We start from the raw sequence: 19782 nt of genomic DNA on the forward strand, positions 1-19782 counted from the left end.
ACAATGGACTACAAGAGCAAAAAAGACAGGGCCTGTTCAATTAATGGGGAGTGAAAGGGGGGGTACCAGCATACAATATTTTGGACATTGGATTGCAATGGTTTAATTAGCCATTGCTACGGACTTTGGATCATCTGTTGTTCTAGAAGCCATTAGTCATCTGTAGCTTTTAAGCATATCATTTAGATTCTCTCATTCAACAAATACTTTCTGAGCACTCGATGCACGCCAAGGCCCTGGGCTCAGCACTGGGGATATAGCACAGTCTAATGGAAGACAGATGGCTTAGCCCACTAATGGGCATCTCAAACTGATTCCAACAAAGCTCCAGTTTTATCCAACCCCATGCCTCTCCCCCATCATCCATCTTTCAGTGTAAGGCCTCTGACTCTGCCCAATTGTTCATGTCAACAACCATGGAGTCATCCTTGAACTCTCTCTATAAGACCTTACCTCCAAGATATCAACAGGTCCTGTTGGTTCTCTTGCCAAAATAGTTCTGCTTCCATCTCCTCCTCTATAGGCACATGGCCAGCCCTCCTGGTTCAAGACACCCGCTCAGCAAAACCCTCTCTTAGGAAAAAAAAAAAGTGATTTGTTTTCTGTGTCTATACCTGCTTCCCACTGCAATCCATATGACATCTGGAGTGATCTTTTAAAATGATGATCATGCCATGCCATTGCTCTGCTTACAGCCCTTCACAGTCTGCCCACTGCTCTTAGAATCTCTGAGATAGCCTACAGGTTTTCACATGCTCCATCCCCACCCACTCCTGTGACCTCAATCCAGACTTCACCCCTGATTGCTGACTAAGCTCTGGGCCCATCAAGCCCTGTCTTGCCTCCAAGTCCTTGCCCTGATATTCCCTTTGCGTTTCTCTTTCCATCTGTTCACAAGCTTAGTCCCATCCCACCTTTCAGTTGAAATAGTACTTTCTCAAAGAGGTTTCTCCTGACTTCATCATCTAAGTGACTTCTCCCAGATACTCCCTAGCTCATCATCTCATTTCTTTCTTCCACAGCATTCACTCCACTGATAACCGTCTGCTGCATTTGTTGGTTCACTGGGTATCATTTTCCCACTGGTCGATGGGTACTCTGATGGAAGGGGCCTTGTCTATCTTATTCACAGATAGACCATTTAGACCAACGGAAGGTGAGCAAATATGTGTTTATGTTCTCAGTAGCTCAGTCATGTCCAGCCCTTTGCAACCTTTTGGACTCCCAAGCTCCTCTGTTCATGGGAGTTTTCCAGATACTAGAGTGGGTTGCTCTTTCCTCCTCCAGGGCATCTTCCCGACCCAGGGATCGACCCAGGGATCAACCCTGTCTCCTGCGTCTCTTGCATTGCAGGTGGACTCATTACCACTGAGCAATCAGGGAAACCCTGACCAGATATAACACACACCATATCCGGGCAGGCTATAAGCACACTCCTATGGTTTGGCTCTGTCCCTGTTGAGCTTCCATCACTCAACGTGCACGCCCCCAAGGATGGTAGTTCCTTGAGAAGACATGTGGAACGGGGCCAGCCCAGCCCAGCCCGGGAGAGCCATTGGCGACCTGCAGCTCTGATGGCATATAAATTAGAAACTTACACCTCTGGGATTGGGGGTGGTTTGTTGCTGCAAGAAAAGCTGACTATGACATTTCCAAACTCTCGGTGATCTCCTATTAGTGAGTTACTCTTTCTCATTCCTAATGTTCTCATTGGTGAAAGCACTAGATGATTCCAAACTCCTTCCTACTCAAAAACTGTGGGGTTTTAGTTAAGATTGTGTCAGTTCTGTAGATTACAGTATAGTTTGGTAGTTCAATCATTTTTTCTCTTTCCAACTACACAAGTTAACTAGGCAACGTCAGCTTACTAAACTCCAGATAGTCAGTTACTAATGCTGAACTAGCTAGCACAACACCAGAATACAAAGGCCTGGGGTGGTTTAAGCTGCTGAAGTGGAACTTCTATTTTGAAGACCCTGAGATTGAAAAAAAAAGAAAAATCTATAGAGCACAAACCTGCTGCATTCAGCTGCCCTGGTTATTTATACGAGCATTTCCTGATTCAAATTGCATGCTCAAATCAAATTTCCCTGGTTTATGCCTTCTTCAGCAATTACTTAAAGGCAGTTTACCTCTCTCTGGAGGAACATAGCAGAAAGGCCTATAGACAAAATCTCGTTGACTCAGGGAGAGATAAACGAACTCCAGGCCTGGCACTGCAGAAGTCACTTTGCCCAGGGAAGTGAACACTGATGGACCTCCCAGCTGCTTTTCTGCCTAGCTGATGAGAAAAAATAATTCTCTAAGGAGGAGGGGGAGGCCCATGGAAATTGAAGAAAAGGGGTAAGCCTGGCAGACTGGGAAGTCAGGGACCTCCTTCTTTGTACAAAATTCCTTTTGTTGAGGTGAAACAGGCTCACGACGAAAGATGTTCCCGCTTCATGGGATTGAAAGAAGGCAGAGCGGGACAGAGAGACTGTGATGATTTCTGTAACTGAAAGCTTCAAGGTCCTTGAAAATGCACCTGAAACAAGATGAGACCTAACAAAAAACTATACAGTGGGCAAAATTCACCTTCATGATGCTGTCATTTGTCTTCAATTCACTTCACTTTTCATCATTTGGAAGGAGTCTCCCGTCCTCCACCAAAGAAGCATCTTTTGTTCATTCACTTACTCCAGCAAGGGCTCTCATTGGTTAGGCTTAAGCTACATGATTATCCTCAAGCCTCTGATTGGTCAGGTCATACTTCCATTAGTTTATTCCCCTAGTCACTTATTCTATCTTATATTTTCTTCTTCATTCTTCTTCATTCAGTTGTTCAGCTTGGTGGATCTTTTCTTGGTTAGCTTGCCTTTTCTTTTAGTAACAGCACTCTGGATTTCTTTAGGGGGATAGTTCCCCTCTGTTCCCATCCTCGCAGGGTAGACATGAATGTGCTACTCACACCTTCTATTCCATTTCCTCAACAGCATACTAAAATCCAGAGATATTACTTTGTCAACAAAGGTCCCTATAGTCAAAGCTATGGTTTTCCTAGTAGTCATGAACAGATGTGAGAGCTGGACCATAAAGAAGGCTGAGTGCTAAAGAATTGATGCTCTTGAACTGTGGTTCTGGAGCAGACTCTTGAGAGTCCCTTGAACAGCAAGGAGATCAAACCAGTCCATCCTAAAGGAAATCAATTCTGACTCTTCATTGGAAGGAATGATGCTGAAGCTGAAGCTCCAATACTTCAGCCACCTGATGCAAAGAGCTGACTCACTGGAAAAGACCCTGATTCTGAGAAAGACTGAAGGCAGGTGAAGAAGGAGACAACAGAGGATGAGATGGTTGGATGGCATCACCTTCTCAGTGGACATGAATGAACTTGAGCAAGCTCTGGGAGATGGTGAAGGACAGGGATCCTGGCCTGTTGCGGTCCATAGTATCACAAAGAGTCGTGTCCAACTGAGTGACAGAATAAAGAGTTGCACACATTACTCAGATCTCACCAATCAGAACACTGCAATGTCTGGCCCATGGCAACTGGTTTGAGGATAAACATCTAGCCCAGGTTTAACCGGTGAGTATCCTCCCTGAAACTTTCACTGGAATTATCAAGAGAAAGGAGGAGAAATTCTATATTTTACTGTGACTAAATGAATCAAGATAGGAAGCATTAACATGGATAAAATATCTCTAATTACAAAAAAAAAAAAAAGTGGAAAGAAGAGTCAGAGCTGTGATCTAGAATCTACCACTTACTAGCTTGGAAAACCTTGGGCAAGTCACCTCCATAAATGCCTCCTATCTGAAAAGTGGAAATGAAATGAGTATTCTCCTGCCTGATAGTCTGTGAATATGCCACACCCCTTGTCCCATCCAAGTGGCTGGAAGTAAAGAACTCTGAGATGGTGATATTGTAAAATGAAAGCATCCCAGATCTCTGAGTCACCGTTCAAGAAAAAAGCCAAGGAGAGTCACCAGAAATACCTCCAACTGTTATGGGGAAAAGATAAATATCTTTGCTTTACTAGACCAGAAATGTGGGGTTTATTTCACTGCAGCATAGAAGAGCATAATTATTAATATAATAATTATGCACTCAGATATTCACAGATACCTGGCAAGTCCATGATATAAAGCCATTTTGCCAAGCTGTGACTTTGAACGATGTGTTCTGAGGCAGGCATATGGTAACAAAGGAAAGAGATGCTATTTCTTCTGCTCAGCAGCTATTTCCAGGCCATCTCAATGGTTTGTGAGAACGAGAATATTTGAAATCGGGACTGTTCCTGTGATTCACTCTAAGTGTGTGGGGATTATAAAATAATCTCAAGGCATCACCAAGAAAGATAAGAACCAAGAATCCAACCACAGGAAGGGACCAATCTGGACAAGCCAGTATGTAACTGACTTACTGAAAAGGAGGCAGGCAGAGGTAAGGCCAATCATGAATCTACAAGATTCTTAATATCTTAATTGGTAATATCCTCTGCAGCGGAGCACAGTGATTGAAATCATGAGCTTTGGAATTAGTTTAATGCAACAAGGATTAAATGCCAAGAGTTAATGGAACAGTGTTTGAATTCCATTTCTGGCCCTTGACTAGTTGAACAAGTCGTTTTATCTCTCAGCCTGAATTTTCTCATCTGAAATATGAAGATTAAGAGAGTCCCTACCCCATGGTGCGTTGTAAGGATGAAATTAAATGATCCATGTAAAGTGCTTAGTACACAGTAAGAGCTCAATAAATTATCATAATGATATTATTGGCATTGTAAAATAGTGGACAAAGAGGGATATCTGGAGGAGATGAAGGAATTAAAGGAGAAAGATGATGATAATGGTAGTTGGGGAGGGAACCAAGGGCTACTAGCAATAAAAAGAAGCTGCAGGAAGGAAATGGCAGATAGAAGATGACCCTTACACAAAAATAAGCAAGAAGTCTTCCATTCAGAGACGGTACTCTGTCTGAAATCCACAGAAGAGGAGAGGAAATGAAAATGAGAACCTAGAGAGACTGGAACAAAGGAAGGAAAAATAAACTAAGAAAATGAAATTGGACTCTATGTCAGTGAGCCCCAGGAGGAGAAGAGAAATCCAAGAAGAGATAAAGAATAGGGACACAGATGAGAAGAAGTAAAATCCAGGGCTTCAAGGGAGGAGAGCTAAGCATTCAGAGGAAACCATAAAGGATTAAATAAAAACACAGAAATGTAGGAGGAGCATGGTTTAAAGTAGAAATAGGTGATAGAAATAGCTTATAAACACAGAACAGGAGAACTTACAATGATTGCACAGGTCCCTGAATTCCAAAAAAAGCTCGAGAAGCCAAATATATTTTCATTAACATTTGGCACAAGTTCACACGGCAGCAAACTGAACTTGAGCTGACGTGAGGTTATTTGTATTTTTTATCCCACACCCACTTAGCGTGAATGCATTCGTTGCAGTTGTGAGCTGATCAGAAAGGGCGGCCACAGGCCTCTTGGAGGCGGGACGTTTGGAATGCCTGGCATATGCACCAGGTTACCTTTCTAGTTCCCACAGCATTCTGAAACTCCGAAACATTCTGAACTCTGAACTTTGAACTCAAGAGTTCCAGGTCAGGGTTTGTGAGCTTGTATTGGAAGACAGAGACTGGATATGAGAAACTTGTTTCTAACAATGAAGCTGTTGAAAACTGCCGTTTCTTGAGTGTTTACAACATCCTAAACACTGTCTATTCACTATCTAATTCAATCACCACGATATATCAGGTCCTTGTAGGCACGGCAAGGGAGGCTTACAGAAGTGATTTGTCACCGGTCTCTGCAGAGCTGGCAAAAGACAGAATTTAGGGTTGGAACCCAGCTGTGCCACTTTCAAGCTTGCACACTTAACCACAAGGCTATGCTGCTTCTCTCCTTAACTGTAGGAAAAGAATGGAATTAAGTATTTCTTGGGCCCTCACTATAAAAGCCATTCCCAGACATGATCTTGCATAAGTCTTATAATAACTCAATAAAGCCATATCATCATTCCCCAAACAACTTGTTCAAAGCCTTACAGTTAACTGATCAGACACCAAATCCATTATTCTCTCCACTGATTGTTGCAACACTGAAAACGAGTTTGTAAGAGCCTTGTTCAAAAGAACAGGCAGAAGAAAAGTGGGGAACCTCTGCTCTAGAACAAAGACTCCTCAGGATATTAGTAGTAGTGGTGGCAGGGAGTAAGGAGGTTTTGTTCCCCCGTAACATCCATAGGCAGGGCTTCCCTGGTAGCTCAGCTGATAAAGAAGCCTCCTGCAATGCCGAAGACCCAGATTCGATTCCTGGATCGGGAAGTTCCCCTGGAGAAGGGATAGGCTACCCACTCCAGTATTCTTGGGCTTTTCTGGTGGCTAAGACAGTAAAGAATTTGCCTGCAGTACAGGAGACCTGGGTACAACCCATGGGTTGGGAAGATCCCCTGGAGGAGGGCATGGCGACCCACTCCAGTATTCTTGCCTGGAGAATCCCCACGGACAGAGGAGCCTGGAGGGCTACAGGCCATGGCCTCACAAAGAGTCAGACACAATTGAACACTGAGCACAGCACAGCACAACATCCGTCAGCACCTCCCTCATCCCTTGATATACACAACTGAAATTTTCTCGTTCTTAAGTACTCGAGAAATGTACTTATAGTCAAAACTTCCCTTCCAACTCAACTCCTAAATCCAACCTTTATAGAAATTCTGAGATTAGATAAAGGAAATACAAACACTAAAAAGCAGGTTATAAAACTAGGAGGAACATGTACCAGGAGGGTAAAATACACAATCAAAATGAATGAGGAGATAAGACAGATGATGATAAAATAATGAAAATTCAGCAAGGAATTGATATGCAAATTCTGTGAATATTCTAGCAGCTGTGATGATAGGAAAAACTATTTCACACTCATTACGGTTTTACAAAAATCTGTAAGACTCAAAATAACAGGTGATTAAAAAGTCCAAAGTTCTGGGTCTTTGTAAAGCCTCCATCATGTCATAGTTTGATCTTGAACAATTAATTCAACTTTTCTGATTTTGATCTAACATCTGCTTCTTGCAACCTAACACCCCGTGCATGTGGGCATGGGGAGTGTGATATACAAAGGAAAACACTGTCAATTGTTACACTTTTTAATGTTTCCAATCAACTATCAGTTCAGTTCAGTCGCTCAATCGTGTCCGACTCTTTGCGACCCCATGAATCGCAGCACGCCAGGCCTCCCTGTCCATCACCAACTCCCAGAGTTCACTCAGACTCACGTCTGTCAAGTCGGTGATGCCATCCAGCCATCTCATCCTCCGTCGTCCCCTTCTCCTCCTGCCCCCACTCCCTCCCAGCATCAGAGTCTTTTCCAATGAGTCAACTCTTCTCATGAGGTGGCCAGAGTACTGGAGTTTCAGCTTTAGCGTCATTCCTTCCAAAGAAATCCCAGGGATGATCTCCTTCAGAATGGATTGGTGGATCTCCTTGCAGTCCAAGGGACTCTCAAGAGTCTTCTCCAACACCACAGTTCAAAAGCATCAATTCTTCAGCGCTCAGCCTTCACAGTCTAACTCTTACATCCATACATAACCACAGGAAAAACCACAGGCTTGACTAGACGGACCTTAGTCGGCAAAGTAATGTCTCTGCTTTTGAATAGGCTACCTAGGTTGGTCATAACTTTTCTTCCAAGGAGTAAGTGTCTTTTAATTTCATGGCTGCAAGCACCATCTGCAGTGATTTTGGAGCCCAAAAAATAAAGTCTGACACTGTTTCCCCATCTATTTCCCATGAAGTGATGGGAACAGATGCCATGATCTTTGTTTTCTGAATGTTGAGCTTTAAGCCAACTTTTTCACTCTCCTCTTTCACTTTCATCAAGAGGCTTTTGAGTTCCTCTTCACTTTCTGCCATAAGGGTGGTGTCATCTGCATATCTGAGGTTATTGATATTTCTGCCGGCAATCTTGATTCCAGCTTGTGTTTCTTCCAGTCCAGCGTTTCTCATGATGTACTCTGCACAGAAGTTAAATAAGCAGGGTGACAATATACAGCCTTGACATACTCCTTTTCCTATTTGGAACCAGTCTGTTGTTCCATATCCAGTTCTAACTGTTGTTTCCTGACCTGCATACAGATTTCTCAAGAGGCAGGTCAGGTGGTCTGGTATTCCCATCTCTTTCAGAATTTTCCACAGTTTCTTGAGATCCACACAGTCAAAGGCTTTGGCATAGTCAAGAAAGCAGAAATAGATGTTTTTCTGGAACTCTCTTGCTTTTTCCATGATCCAGCGGATGTTGGCAATTTGATCTCTGGTTCCTCTGTCTTTTCTAAAACCAGCTTGAACATCTGGAAGTTCATGGTTCATGTATTGCTGAAGCCTGGCTTGGAGAATTTTGAGCATTACTTGACTAGCATGTGAGATGAGTGCAATTGTGTGGTAGTTAGAGCATTCTTTGGCATTGCCTTTCTTTGGGACTGGAATGAAAACTGACCTTTTCCAGTCCGGTGGCCACTGCTGAGTTTTCCAAATTTGCTGGCATATTGAGTGCAGCACTTTCACAGCATCATCTTTCAGGATTTGAAACAGCTCAACTGGAATTCCATCAGCTCCACTAGCTTTGTTCGTAGTGATGCTTTCTAAGGCCCACTTGACTTCACATTCCGGGATGTCTGGCTCTAGATTAGTGATCACATCATCATGATTATCTTGGTCATGAAGATCTTTTCTGTACAGTTCTTCCATGTATTCTTGCCACCTCTTCTTAATATCTTCTGCTTCTGTTAGGTCCATACCATTTCTGTCCTTTATCGAGCCCATCTTTGCATGAAATGTTCCCTTGGTATCCCTAATTTTCTTGAAGAGATCTCTAGTCTTTCCCATTCTGTTGTTTTCCTCTATTTCTTTGCATTGATCGCTGACGAAGGCTTTCTTATCTCTTCTTGCTATGCTTTGGAACTCTGCATTCAGATGCTTATATTTTGGACATGACTTTGAGCATGTTCGTCTGAACAGTTCAAAACTGCATTTGCTTCATGCTCTAAGTACAGCAACATCCACTTCCTTCTGGACTTGTTTGTCAAGCCAGAATATTTTGTGTGTAAAGATATACTGCCAGTTCCAATGTTTCGATTTTTTTGTTTGTTTTTGGTTCCAACAGTTTGGCAACAGTGTCTTTGGAGAGCTTGATATGGGTCTCAGGTAGGATAAGCTAGTTGAGGCTGTGATAACAAATACGCCCAACTCTCACTTAAAACAGCAAAAGATTTCTTGCTTGAAGTTTGACCCATAGTTTGGTGGGGGAGGCTGTGCTCATTAAGCACAAGCTTACAGGGCAGCTACCATCTCAGCCATTACCAGTTGCCATGGTAGTAAGGAAGAAAGGAGACCAGATTGTTGTGGACTAAAGGCTCCTTGCTAGAATCAGTGAAAATTACATCCTGTCACTGGTCATTGGTCAGAACGCCTTAGCAGGTCTCACCCAACCACAAGAGGCCAGAAAAAGTGTTCCAATCATGTATCCAATACAGAGGAGAAACAGAAATCCACAGTGATCAGAGTTAAGGACTACCTCCTCTGAAACAATGTGCCTGTTGCCATATTAACTAAGCTCTGTTCCAGGTCAATCAGCAATTCAAGAATGTGATTAAAAAAAAACCAACAACAAAACTAAACAAAAAACAGAAACAAAAACCAAGCTACAGTGTTTCCAAAGTACTTTTTCTAACTTCCCTGTACTCTGAGATATAATTTTTAATTTACACCATAGCTAGGATAAGGACAGTATTCCAAAATAAATTGCATGGCATTGTTCTTCACTTTTTCCCAGCAAAAAGGAAAAAAAAAGTAACTTGTTTTTCAAAATAATTTTAGGCAAAAATAGAAGATACTGATTTTTTTTTTTTAATTTGCTTCTTGATCTTGATATCAAAAAACCTTTAAACGTCCAGGCTGTTGTTCAACTCGCCCAAAAAAGAATTTGGGTGATGAACACAAAAGAAAAAGGAAAAAAAAAAAAAACACACTGAGGCTGAGGAGCAAAGGGAGCAAAGAAGCAGTTTATTTAGGGCAGAAGCAAAAGTTACACACTCAAAGAAGAGTGCGGTGTCCTCGCAAGTTGATCCCTCTTTTATCTTATTTTTAGCCCTTTGAATACGTGGGGTCTTTTTGGTTAGGGGTGGAATATTAATTGAGAGGAAGGTTGAAGTGTGGCCTAGATTGCACCCGATTGCATCAGTTCCTGGTCTTGAGTATTTGTCTCTTGAAGCCACCGTACAAGTGTGCTAAGAGTTGTTTTCGCTTAAACTTCACTAGTAGAGCGCCACACAGTGAAAGGTCGTATAGGGTCATCAGCAACCCGTGCATTTTTACTGCGCATGCTCCACCGGTTTCCTGGTCGCTTTCTTGTTCGGATGTTATAGTTTCTGTGTTAGATGCCAGTCATACCTGGTTAAGTGAAAAACAAGGAGGAGGCTTGTCCTTCAGCCTAATATCTATACCTGAGGGGACTGAAACTGTTCCTGGGCCCCGCCCTGTCTTTCCTGCCTTAGTATCAGTTGTTTTTGTTTTTAAGAGCTTACATTTAGGGAAGGAAAAAAAAAAAAAAAAGTGTGGCCTGAGAAAAGAACTTACTCCCAGTACCGGAAGGCTTAGAGGAGGGGGCTAGGAAAGAAAGAAAGATACAGTGAAGAGCAGATGTAACAGGTATCTAAAAGGCAGCTTTGCCAGTAACCCATCTCTCAGGTGAACAAAGGGCAGGGATGAACTTGGGAATAGATTTATTATGTATGTAAGTTTTAAGCACATAGAGATGAGGGAAACATGAATTTCTGTATTTTACAGTTGTAAGTTGATATGATGTGGCCCGTGCCCCTTAGGCTCTGAACCCCCATGCCTGTCAACCGGCAGGAAGGTTAGCCTCTTACTCAAGGCTGATACAGAGGACCTAGTTTCATGTCACTGTGAGCATTTGGGAGTGTCTGCCCAAACTTCAGCCCACATGGGTACCACCAGAGTGCCGTCTGCTCCAGTCTCTGTGGTGGCTTCAGTTCTAAGGGTTCTGTCATTTACACACCACTGGGGACTGAGGATCCCTGGAAGGCTAAGGACACCCCTGGGAGCGCCACCAGCCTTCCCTGGAGGTCTTGATAGCTTTGAGGAAGAGCAGGGTGCAGTCCCCACTGCTCTCTGAACCAGACACCCCCTCTTCCTCTCAATCTCGGAAACTCTCCTCCGCAGCTCACCGCTCCTTCAATATCCCCCTCCCTCAGGGACACCTGGCATCAATGGGATCAATTTCTAAAACAATAAGAAACCCCATTGTCTTTAGGCTGCTTCTGCTTATGACTGACAAAACTCCTGAATCATGAGATGAAAGAGCAAACCTTTGGAGGAGCAAAGATGGGAGGAATGTGCCTCAGAAGGAGGAAACAGAAGGAAAAAGATACCAAGATGGGTGTAGAGACCAGCATGGCTCCAAGAGAGTGAGTGAAGGAGGAAGCAATTGATGGATGAGACCAAACTAGTGACGAGTCCAAACTATCCCAAAAAAAAGAAAATTTTCAGTAACAATGACCACATGATTCATACATAATGATACAGTGCTTGCTACCTACAAGCCACGACAGTCCTAACTCCTAACAACCCTACAAGATGGCACTATTATTATTTTCATTTCACAGATGCGGAAACTGAGAGTCAGAATGGAATGGTCAATTGCCTGAGCAAGTGCAAAGAAACGAGGACTCAAACTTGGTCAGATCCTCCAGAACCGTAATGTTTAAACGTACTGCCCATCAAAGCAAAGAGTCATAAAAAAGAAGAGTCAGGAGAATCAGAAGACAAGCCACAGGCAGGAGAAAATATTTGCAAAAGACACATCTGATAAAGGACTGTTATTCAAAGCATATAAAAACCCTTAAAACTAATTTTTTAAATGGGCTAAAGATCTGGACAGATACCTTACCAAAGAAAACATACAGATGGCAAATAGGCATATGAGAATTGTTCAAAATCATATGTCATCAGGGAATTGCAAATTAAAGCAACAATGATATATTACTTCACACCTATTAGAATGGTCAAAGTCCAGAACAATGATGACATCAAATGCTGGCAAGAATGTAGCAGCAGAAACTGTCATTCACCACTAGTGGAAATACAAAATGGTTTGGTTGATCCTTTTGAAAGACAGCTTGACATTTTCTTTTCTTTTCTAAATGTTTATTGGGGTATAATTGATTTACAATGCTGTTTTAGTTTCTGCTGTACAGCACAGTGAATTAGTTATACATACGCATATATCCATCTCTTTTTTAGATTCTTTTCGCATATAGGTCATTACAGAGTACTGAGTAGAGTGCTACACAGTAGGCCCTTATTAGTTATTTGTTTTATATATGGTAGTGTGTATGTGTCAATCCCAATCTCCCAATTTATCCCTCTTCCCCCTCCCTCCTTGCCAGTAATCATAAATTTGCTACACCTGTGACTCTATTTCTGTTTTGTAAATAACTTCATTTGCATCATTTTTGATTCCATATATGGGATGTCATATGATAGTTGTCTTTCTCTCTCTGACTTCCTTCACTTAGTATGATAATTCCTATGTCCATTCATGTTGCTATTAATGACACTATTTCATTCTTTTTTGGACTGAGTAATATTCCTTCGTATATACGTACCACTTCTTTTTTATCTATTCATCTGTCAGTGGACATTTATGTTGCTTTCCTAGAACAGCTTGCCATTTTCTTACAAAACTAAACATACTCTTACCGTATGATCACGTACTTGGTGTTTACTCAAAGGAGTTAAAAAGTTATGTCCACACAAAAACCTACACATAGATATTTATAGAAGCTTTATTCATAATTGCCAAAACCTGAAAGCAACCAAAATGTCCTTCAGTATATGAATGGACAAAGAGACTGTGGTCCATCCAGATACTGGAATATCGTTGTTGTTTAGTCACAAGTCTTGTCTGACTCTTTTGTGACCCTATGGACTATAGCGTGCCAGGCTCTTCTGTCCATGAGCTTTCCCAAACAAGAACACTGGAGTGGGTTGCCATTTCCTTCTCCAGGAGATCTTCCTGACCCAGGGATTGAACCCGCATCTCCTGCATTAGCAGGCAGATTCTTTACCACTGAGCCACCAGAGAAGCCCAATGGAATATTTTCGGTACTAAAAAGAAATGAGCTATCAAGCAATGAAAGCACATGGAGGAATCTTAAGTACCTATTACTAAATGAAAAAAGCCAGTTCTGAAAAGGCTATATTCTGTGTGGTTCCAATTACATGACATTCTGGAAAAGAGAAAACTAGGGATGCAGTAAAAGAAAAGTGAAAGACAGTAAAAATGATTTCCAGAAGTTAGGAGGGAGGGAAGGATGCATTGGTGGAGCACAGAGGACTTCCAGTGCGGTGAAACCATCTTGTATGACACTATAATGTCATACGTGTCATTTGTCAAAACCCAGAGAATGTACAGCACGAAGAGTGAACTCTGATGCAGACCATGGACTTCGGGTGATCACAACGTTGTCAGAGTAGGTTCGTCAGTTGTAATAAATGTTCCATTCAGGTGCAGAATGCTGATAAAGGAGAGGCTGGAGGGGGGAGGCAGGGGGGATATGGGAAACTTCTGTCTCTTCTGCTTAATTTTGCTTTAAAGCTAAGTTGCTCTAAAAAAAATAAAATCTACTTAAAATAATAATTTAAAAAATAAAATAATCATTTAAAACGTGTGTGGTGGGGACTGGGGGACCCTAGTACCCTAGAGGCAGAAGAAAAAAGTGAAGTATAGGGAAATGGATGCAGATTCACTTCTTAGAAATACATATATATCTATATAAGGGCCTATACATTTGATTCATTTATCATTTATTTATTCATTAAGTAGCCATACCATATACTATGAGAGACAATGGTGATAAATCAATAAGGAGACAAGATTCCTATCCACATGAACTTACACTCCACCCCCTCTGAGAGTGTCTCATATCAAATCTTTCAGAAAGAGAATCTAACTGGCCCAATTAATTGTAATCTTATATGGAGGCAGGATTCTCACAAAGGCCACCTCCAGAGGCTGCTTTTGGCTCAAGTGCCAATCCCTACCCAGCTGCCTACGGTCAAGAGGAGGGTTCACATGGTACTAAATATGGCATCTCAACAGAGGGCTCCAAGGAGAGCTGGGGATGGAGAGGTCCTTGGAGTCTTAGAGACACTCTTCCAGGAAAACCATAGTCTTAAAACTCAGTCTCAGTTACTCTACTCAGATTTCTATTTGACAGGAGCTCAAGGAGAAGCATTAAATTTGAGGGGAAGAAACACAGACAAAGAAACACATAGTTATACAGAATTGGAAGAACCAACCCCGCAATTAGACTCCAGTTCTTTTATATCCAAGACAAGGCTCCGTTAGCGCCTGTTACAAGAGATGCATTCGGCCCAATCTCCAGCTTTCAGTACCATCTGCTCCTTTTGTGTGAAGGATTGTGATTTTGTACAAGTGAAAAGTATATGCCAAAACCAATACAGAATTGTAAAGTAAAAATTAAAAATAAATAAATAAATTAAAAAAAAAAAACTTTAAAAAAAAAAAAAAAAGTATAAACAGATTTCTAAAAGGTTTCATTAATAAAGGAAACTAAAAGGCAAGAGAAAAATGTGTCTGATTCCCTGGTTCTGACTTATCAGGTGTCAGTGAGCAAGCAGGGATCTTTGATGCCAAGTGGAGGGCAAGGCTTTGAGACTGCAGCTCTGCCCGCTACACACCAAGAAGGACTATTTTGCTGGATGGTGGGATTGACTGGCTAGTGTTTCTGGCTAAAGGATAGTCTCTTGCTACTCTTTGGCTAATAGGATTGAGTTTGGTTTGATCAGCTAGGACCCAAAACAATTTGTATTATTTTCCAGCATAACTGGAAATTTTCCTTTCCATCTGTTGCTGCTTGATTATTTTATTTTGTCCATGATGTCATTATTTTTGCTGTGGCTCATTTGGCATGAACTCAGCCCTTTCCCTCCGCCACGTGGCTTATACAACATCACCAGAAAAACAACTTGGAGAGCTTGATTGATGGGTGTTACTGAGTATGAATCACTAAATCAGCTTCTTAACAGCTGTTTCATGGCACATCTTCCCCTTTATGTCCCCTCCACCATTTCTAATAGTATCACAGGGTCTTCTAAGCCTTGAACACAAGGGAGAAAAATCTAGAGATCGAGTATCCTTTTAGTAAAGTTCTCATGAGCTTTGAGACCTAAGTAGCAATACTGGTCTAGGTCCTGATGGTATGAGCTCTGACGGGAGAAGAGAAACTGATGCTTGTCTGAGCTGAGAGGCTATGAGCACCAGCAGAACTGCTCTGGGGGCCTGATGGCCAGATCCCATCCTCTGCAGCAGAGAGACACAACACCAGTGCCCTGCAGAGACTGTGGCACATTCGTGAGGAACCCAAGGTGCCTGTTGCACCCAGCAGAGTGGTAGGGAATCAGCCTGTCCTGGAGGACCCCAGCAGCAGTACAGCAGAGAGTTGGTACCCTCAAAAGTTCTGCGGGATACATTTCAAGGAAAGACTTGGATGAAAGAACCCGAGTGGGATTGTTTCTCAAACCTGTGACACATCCCTGGAGGGCTCCTGGAAGCCAGTGGGGTTCCAACAGGAGGAAGAAAAAGCTATGAGCCTCTGTCACATGGATGTATATCTCAAAGTGACTTTATTTGTACCAACAAGCTGGTGAGGCCTGGGATATTTGTCTTATCTGAAGTAATTTGAATTACTCATAGTGAATAATCAATAAGAATAGAATCGTGGAAACAAGATACAGCAAAGAAACAGACCTCACATGTCACTCACTATCCTGCCAAGAGCCTGCCCTTCTAAGGCGCCTTTGGTTATGATAACCCTATATTTAAATTTTAATTATAACAAAAATTGTCTCCTGTCCAGAAGGATGTGTGAAAAACCAATCGTCAACACTTGCCAACTCAGTGCTGGAAAGTTATCTGCTCCAAGAATAGATTCTTTGGCTCAGTCTTGGAAGGAGAAGGTGGGAAAGTTTCATTCCAAGACCTCACACCAGGCTGACTGGGCAAAGCTAAGCAGAGTCTGAATTACCCAAATTGTTTGTAGCATCTATCTGCTATTCCCAGTTAGGGTCCTCTGATTCCTGGGCTTACTGGACCAAATCTGTAGCTGCTAATCTTGGTTTGGGCCACTACTGGACCCTGCCAAATGCCAGCACTGTCCTGGAGTAGGGGAAGGTTCCCTCTTCAGGAAGACTGGGAACAGGAGTACACATCACTTTTGACAACTCCAGTGCAATGCACAAAGGCTCGACGTTAATCAAACTAAATTCCTCAGGATGAGAAAATCAGCCAGATGCCAACTAGTAGGTGGGAAACATAAGTTCTCACCACCTGAGAAGCATTAAGGTTGAGAGGCTGAAGTTGGAAAGCCAGCCAAGGCACCATCCCAGGAGGCTGGGTTTGGAAATCAATTAGGGAGAAGGAGAGGATGGGGGCCCTGGCACGTCTCAGCTGCAGCAGGGGGGCAGTGCAGCTTGACTGGCAGGCCTATATTGGTATCCTGCAGCATGTGTGTCTCCACCTCTGCTTTAACTTCATGGGGAGAAATCAATAGAGAGGAAAGAGAGACCTAGACTAAGCAGGAGAAAAATTATTGTTCACCAGCAAACTTCAGAGGTATCAGGGAATTGCAAAGGGCAGTCTGGTTGATGGCAAAAGGAGAGCTCCTTTTCAGGGGAGGCTGTGGCTCTGTAGCAACTGACCTGCCCTCTCAGGACACCTCCTTGGTGTCCAGTTGCCTCAGCTTTGGGCCCCAGTGACGTCAAGAGGAATTGCTTGTGGGGGCAAAGAGGAACTCGTGCTATTTGGAGATCAGCTCCGGTGTCTCTTTCACTCTGTGCTCTTAGCAGAATCAACCTACCTTAAATGGTACAAATAACTTGAAATGGGAATTCTCCTGGACTCTGGGAAGCTTCAGGGCACTCGATGACCCATTGTGCTCCAGGCCCCTATGGGGCAAAGCCTCAGGCCGGTTCTGCACTTGGTTGCCATGCTTCAGATGGGAGAAGGCAATGGCACCCCACTCCAGTACTCTTGCCTGGAAAATCCCATGGACAGAGGAGCCTGGTAGGCTGCCGTCCATGGGGTCGCTAAGAGTCGGACACGACTGAGCGACTTCACTTTCACTTTTCACTTTCACACATTGGTGAAGGAAATGGCAACCCACTCCAGTGTTCTTGCCTAGAGAATCCCAGGGATGGGGGAGCCTGGTGGGCTGCCATCTATGGGGTTGCACAGAGTCGGACACGACTGAAGCGACTTAGCAGCAGCAGCAGCAGCCATGCTCCAGGACACATGACTTGAGGCCTTAGTCGCAGCTAATTGGACCAAGACTAGCATGAGAGGCAAGGTGGTGTGAACTGTAAATAATCCACCTGCCAGTGAGGAGATACAAGAGATGCCAGTTTAATCCCTGGGTTGGGAAGATCCCCTGAAGTAGGAAACGGCTATCCACTCCACTATTCTTACCTGGAAAATTCCATGGGCAAAGAAGCCTGGTGGGCTACAATCCATGGGGTCGCAAAGAGTCAGACATGACTGAGCGCACAGCACATATATATAGGATGGGAGAGGGAAGACAAGACAGTGGAGGCAGCCAGCTGGGGCTGCTATATCCTGGAGAGCAGTTAATCAGGGGAGGCTGCTGTGGGGTACCTCCCAGAGCCCACTCTCAGGCTCTCATCTGCCCCACCGCCACCACTCTGGGTGCTGGGACTTAATGGATCTCAGCTGCAACCTGGGGATCACCCTCAATGGAAGAGAACCACCTCACCCAAGGTCATGTCCTCCTTACCCCAAGGGCAACCCACATGCAGCCATGGGTCAGTGTCAAGGAACAGAGACTTAACCTGCTTTCCTGAAGGGAACAACTCTGAATGCCCAATCCAGCCCAAAGCACCTTTGGGATCTGCTGAGGTCTTTGTTAATGTTCCTGAACCAAACTGGGGCCCAGCTGCCCATGAACAAGAAAGCCAATCTATTGATGCTGGGTTGCAGTGAAGAAAAGTGAAGCATTTAGTACCAAGGACCAAACAAGGACTCGGGGACACTAGTGTGGAAAAAGCCCAAACTTCTAGATGCGTTTCAAGAAAGCATTTTTTTTAAAAATCAGAGTATTTTTGATTTACAGTGTTGTGTTAGTTGCTGCTGTAGAGCAGAGTGAATGTTATACACATACACGTATCAACTCTTTTTTTAAAGATTCTTTTCCCATATAGGTCACTACCGAGTATTGAGTTCCCTGAGCTATTAACCTAGACAGCATATTAAAAAACAGAGACATTACTTTGCTGACAAAGGTCCGTCTGGTCAAGGCTATGGTTTTTCCAGTGGTCATGTATGGATGTGAGAGTTGGACTATAAAGAATGCTGAGCGCCAAAGAATTGATGCTTTTGAGCTGTGGTGTTGGAGAAGACTCTTGAGAGCCCCTTGGACTGCAAGGAGATCCAACCAGTCCATCCTAAAGGAGATAAGTCCTGAGTGTTCATTAGAAGGACTGATGTTGAAGCTGAAACTCCAAAACATTGGCCACCTGATGTGAAGAGCTGATTCATTTGAAAAGACTCTAATGCTGGGAATGATTGAAGGCAGGAGGAGAAGGGGACAACAGAAGATAAGGTGGTTGGATGGCATCATTGACTCAACGGACATGAGTCTGGGTAAACTCCAAGAGTTGGTGATGGACAGAGAAGCCTGACTTGCTGCAGTCCACAAAGAGTCAGACACAACTGAGCGACTGAACTGAACTGAACTATACTATTAATATAGAGTACATCCCTGCATGCATGTTAAATCACTTCAATTGTGTCCAACACTTTGCAATCCCATGGGCTGGAGCCTACTAGGATCCTGTGTCCATGGGGATTCTCCAGGCAAGAAAACTGGAGTGGGTTGTCATGCCCTCCTCTAGAGGGCCTTCCCAACCTAGGGATCGAACCCACGTCTCTTACCTCTCTCACATTGGCAGGCAGGTTCTTTACCACTAGTGTCACTTGGAAAGCCTAATTGTAGGTCCTTATTAGTTATCCCTTCAATTCAGTTCATTCGCTCAGCCATGTCCGACTCTTTGTAACTCCATGGACTGTAGCATGCCAGGCTTCCCTGTCCATCACCAACTCCCAGAGCTTGCTCAAACTCAAGTCCATCAAGTCAGTGATGCCATCCAGCCATCTCATCCTCTGTCATCCCCTTCAATCTGTCTTCAATCTTTCCCAGCATCAGGGTCTTTTCCAATAAGTCAGATCTTCACGTCAGGTGTTCCAAGTATTGGAGTTTAAACTTCAACATCATTCCTTCCAATGAATATTTGGGATAGATTTCCTTTAGGATGGACTGGTTGGATCTCCTTGCAGTCCAAGGGACTCTGAAGAATCTTCCCCAACACCACAGTTCAAAAGCATCAATTCTTCAGAGCTCAGCTTTCTTTATAGGCCAACTTGCACATACATACATGACTACTGGAAAATCCATAGCTTTGATTAGACAGACCTTTGTGGGCAAAGTTATGTCTCTGCTTTTTAATATGTTGTCTAGATTGGCCATAGCTTTTCTTCCAAGGAGCAAGTGTCTTTTAATTTCATGGCTGCAGTCACCATCTGTAGTGATTTTGGAGCCCAAGAAAATAAAGTCTCTTACTGTTTCCACTGTTTCCCCATCTATTTGCCATGAAGTGATGGGGCCAGATGCCATGATCTT

The sequence above is a fragment of the Oryx dammah genome, unplaced genomic scaffold (genome assembly GCF_014754425.2).
Source record: "Oryx dammah isolate SB20612 unplaced genomic scaffold, SCBI_Odam_1.1 HiC_scaffold_2, whole genome shotgun sequence".
Taxonomy (NCBI): domain Eukaryota; kingdom Metazoa; phylum Chordata; class Mammalia; order Artiodactyla; family Bovidae; genus Oryx; species Oryx dammah.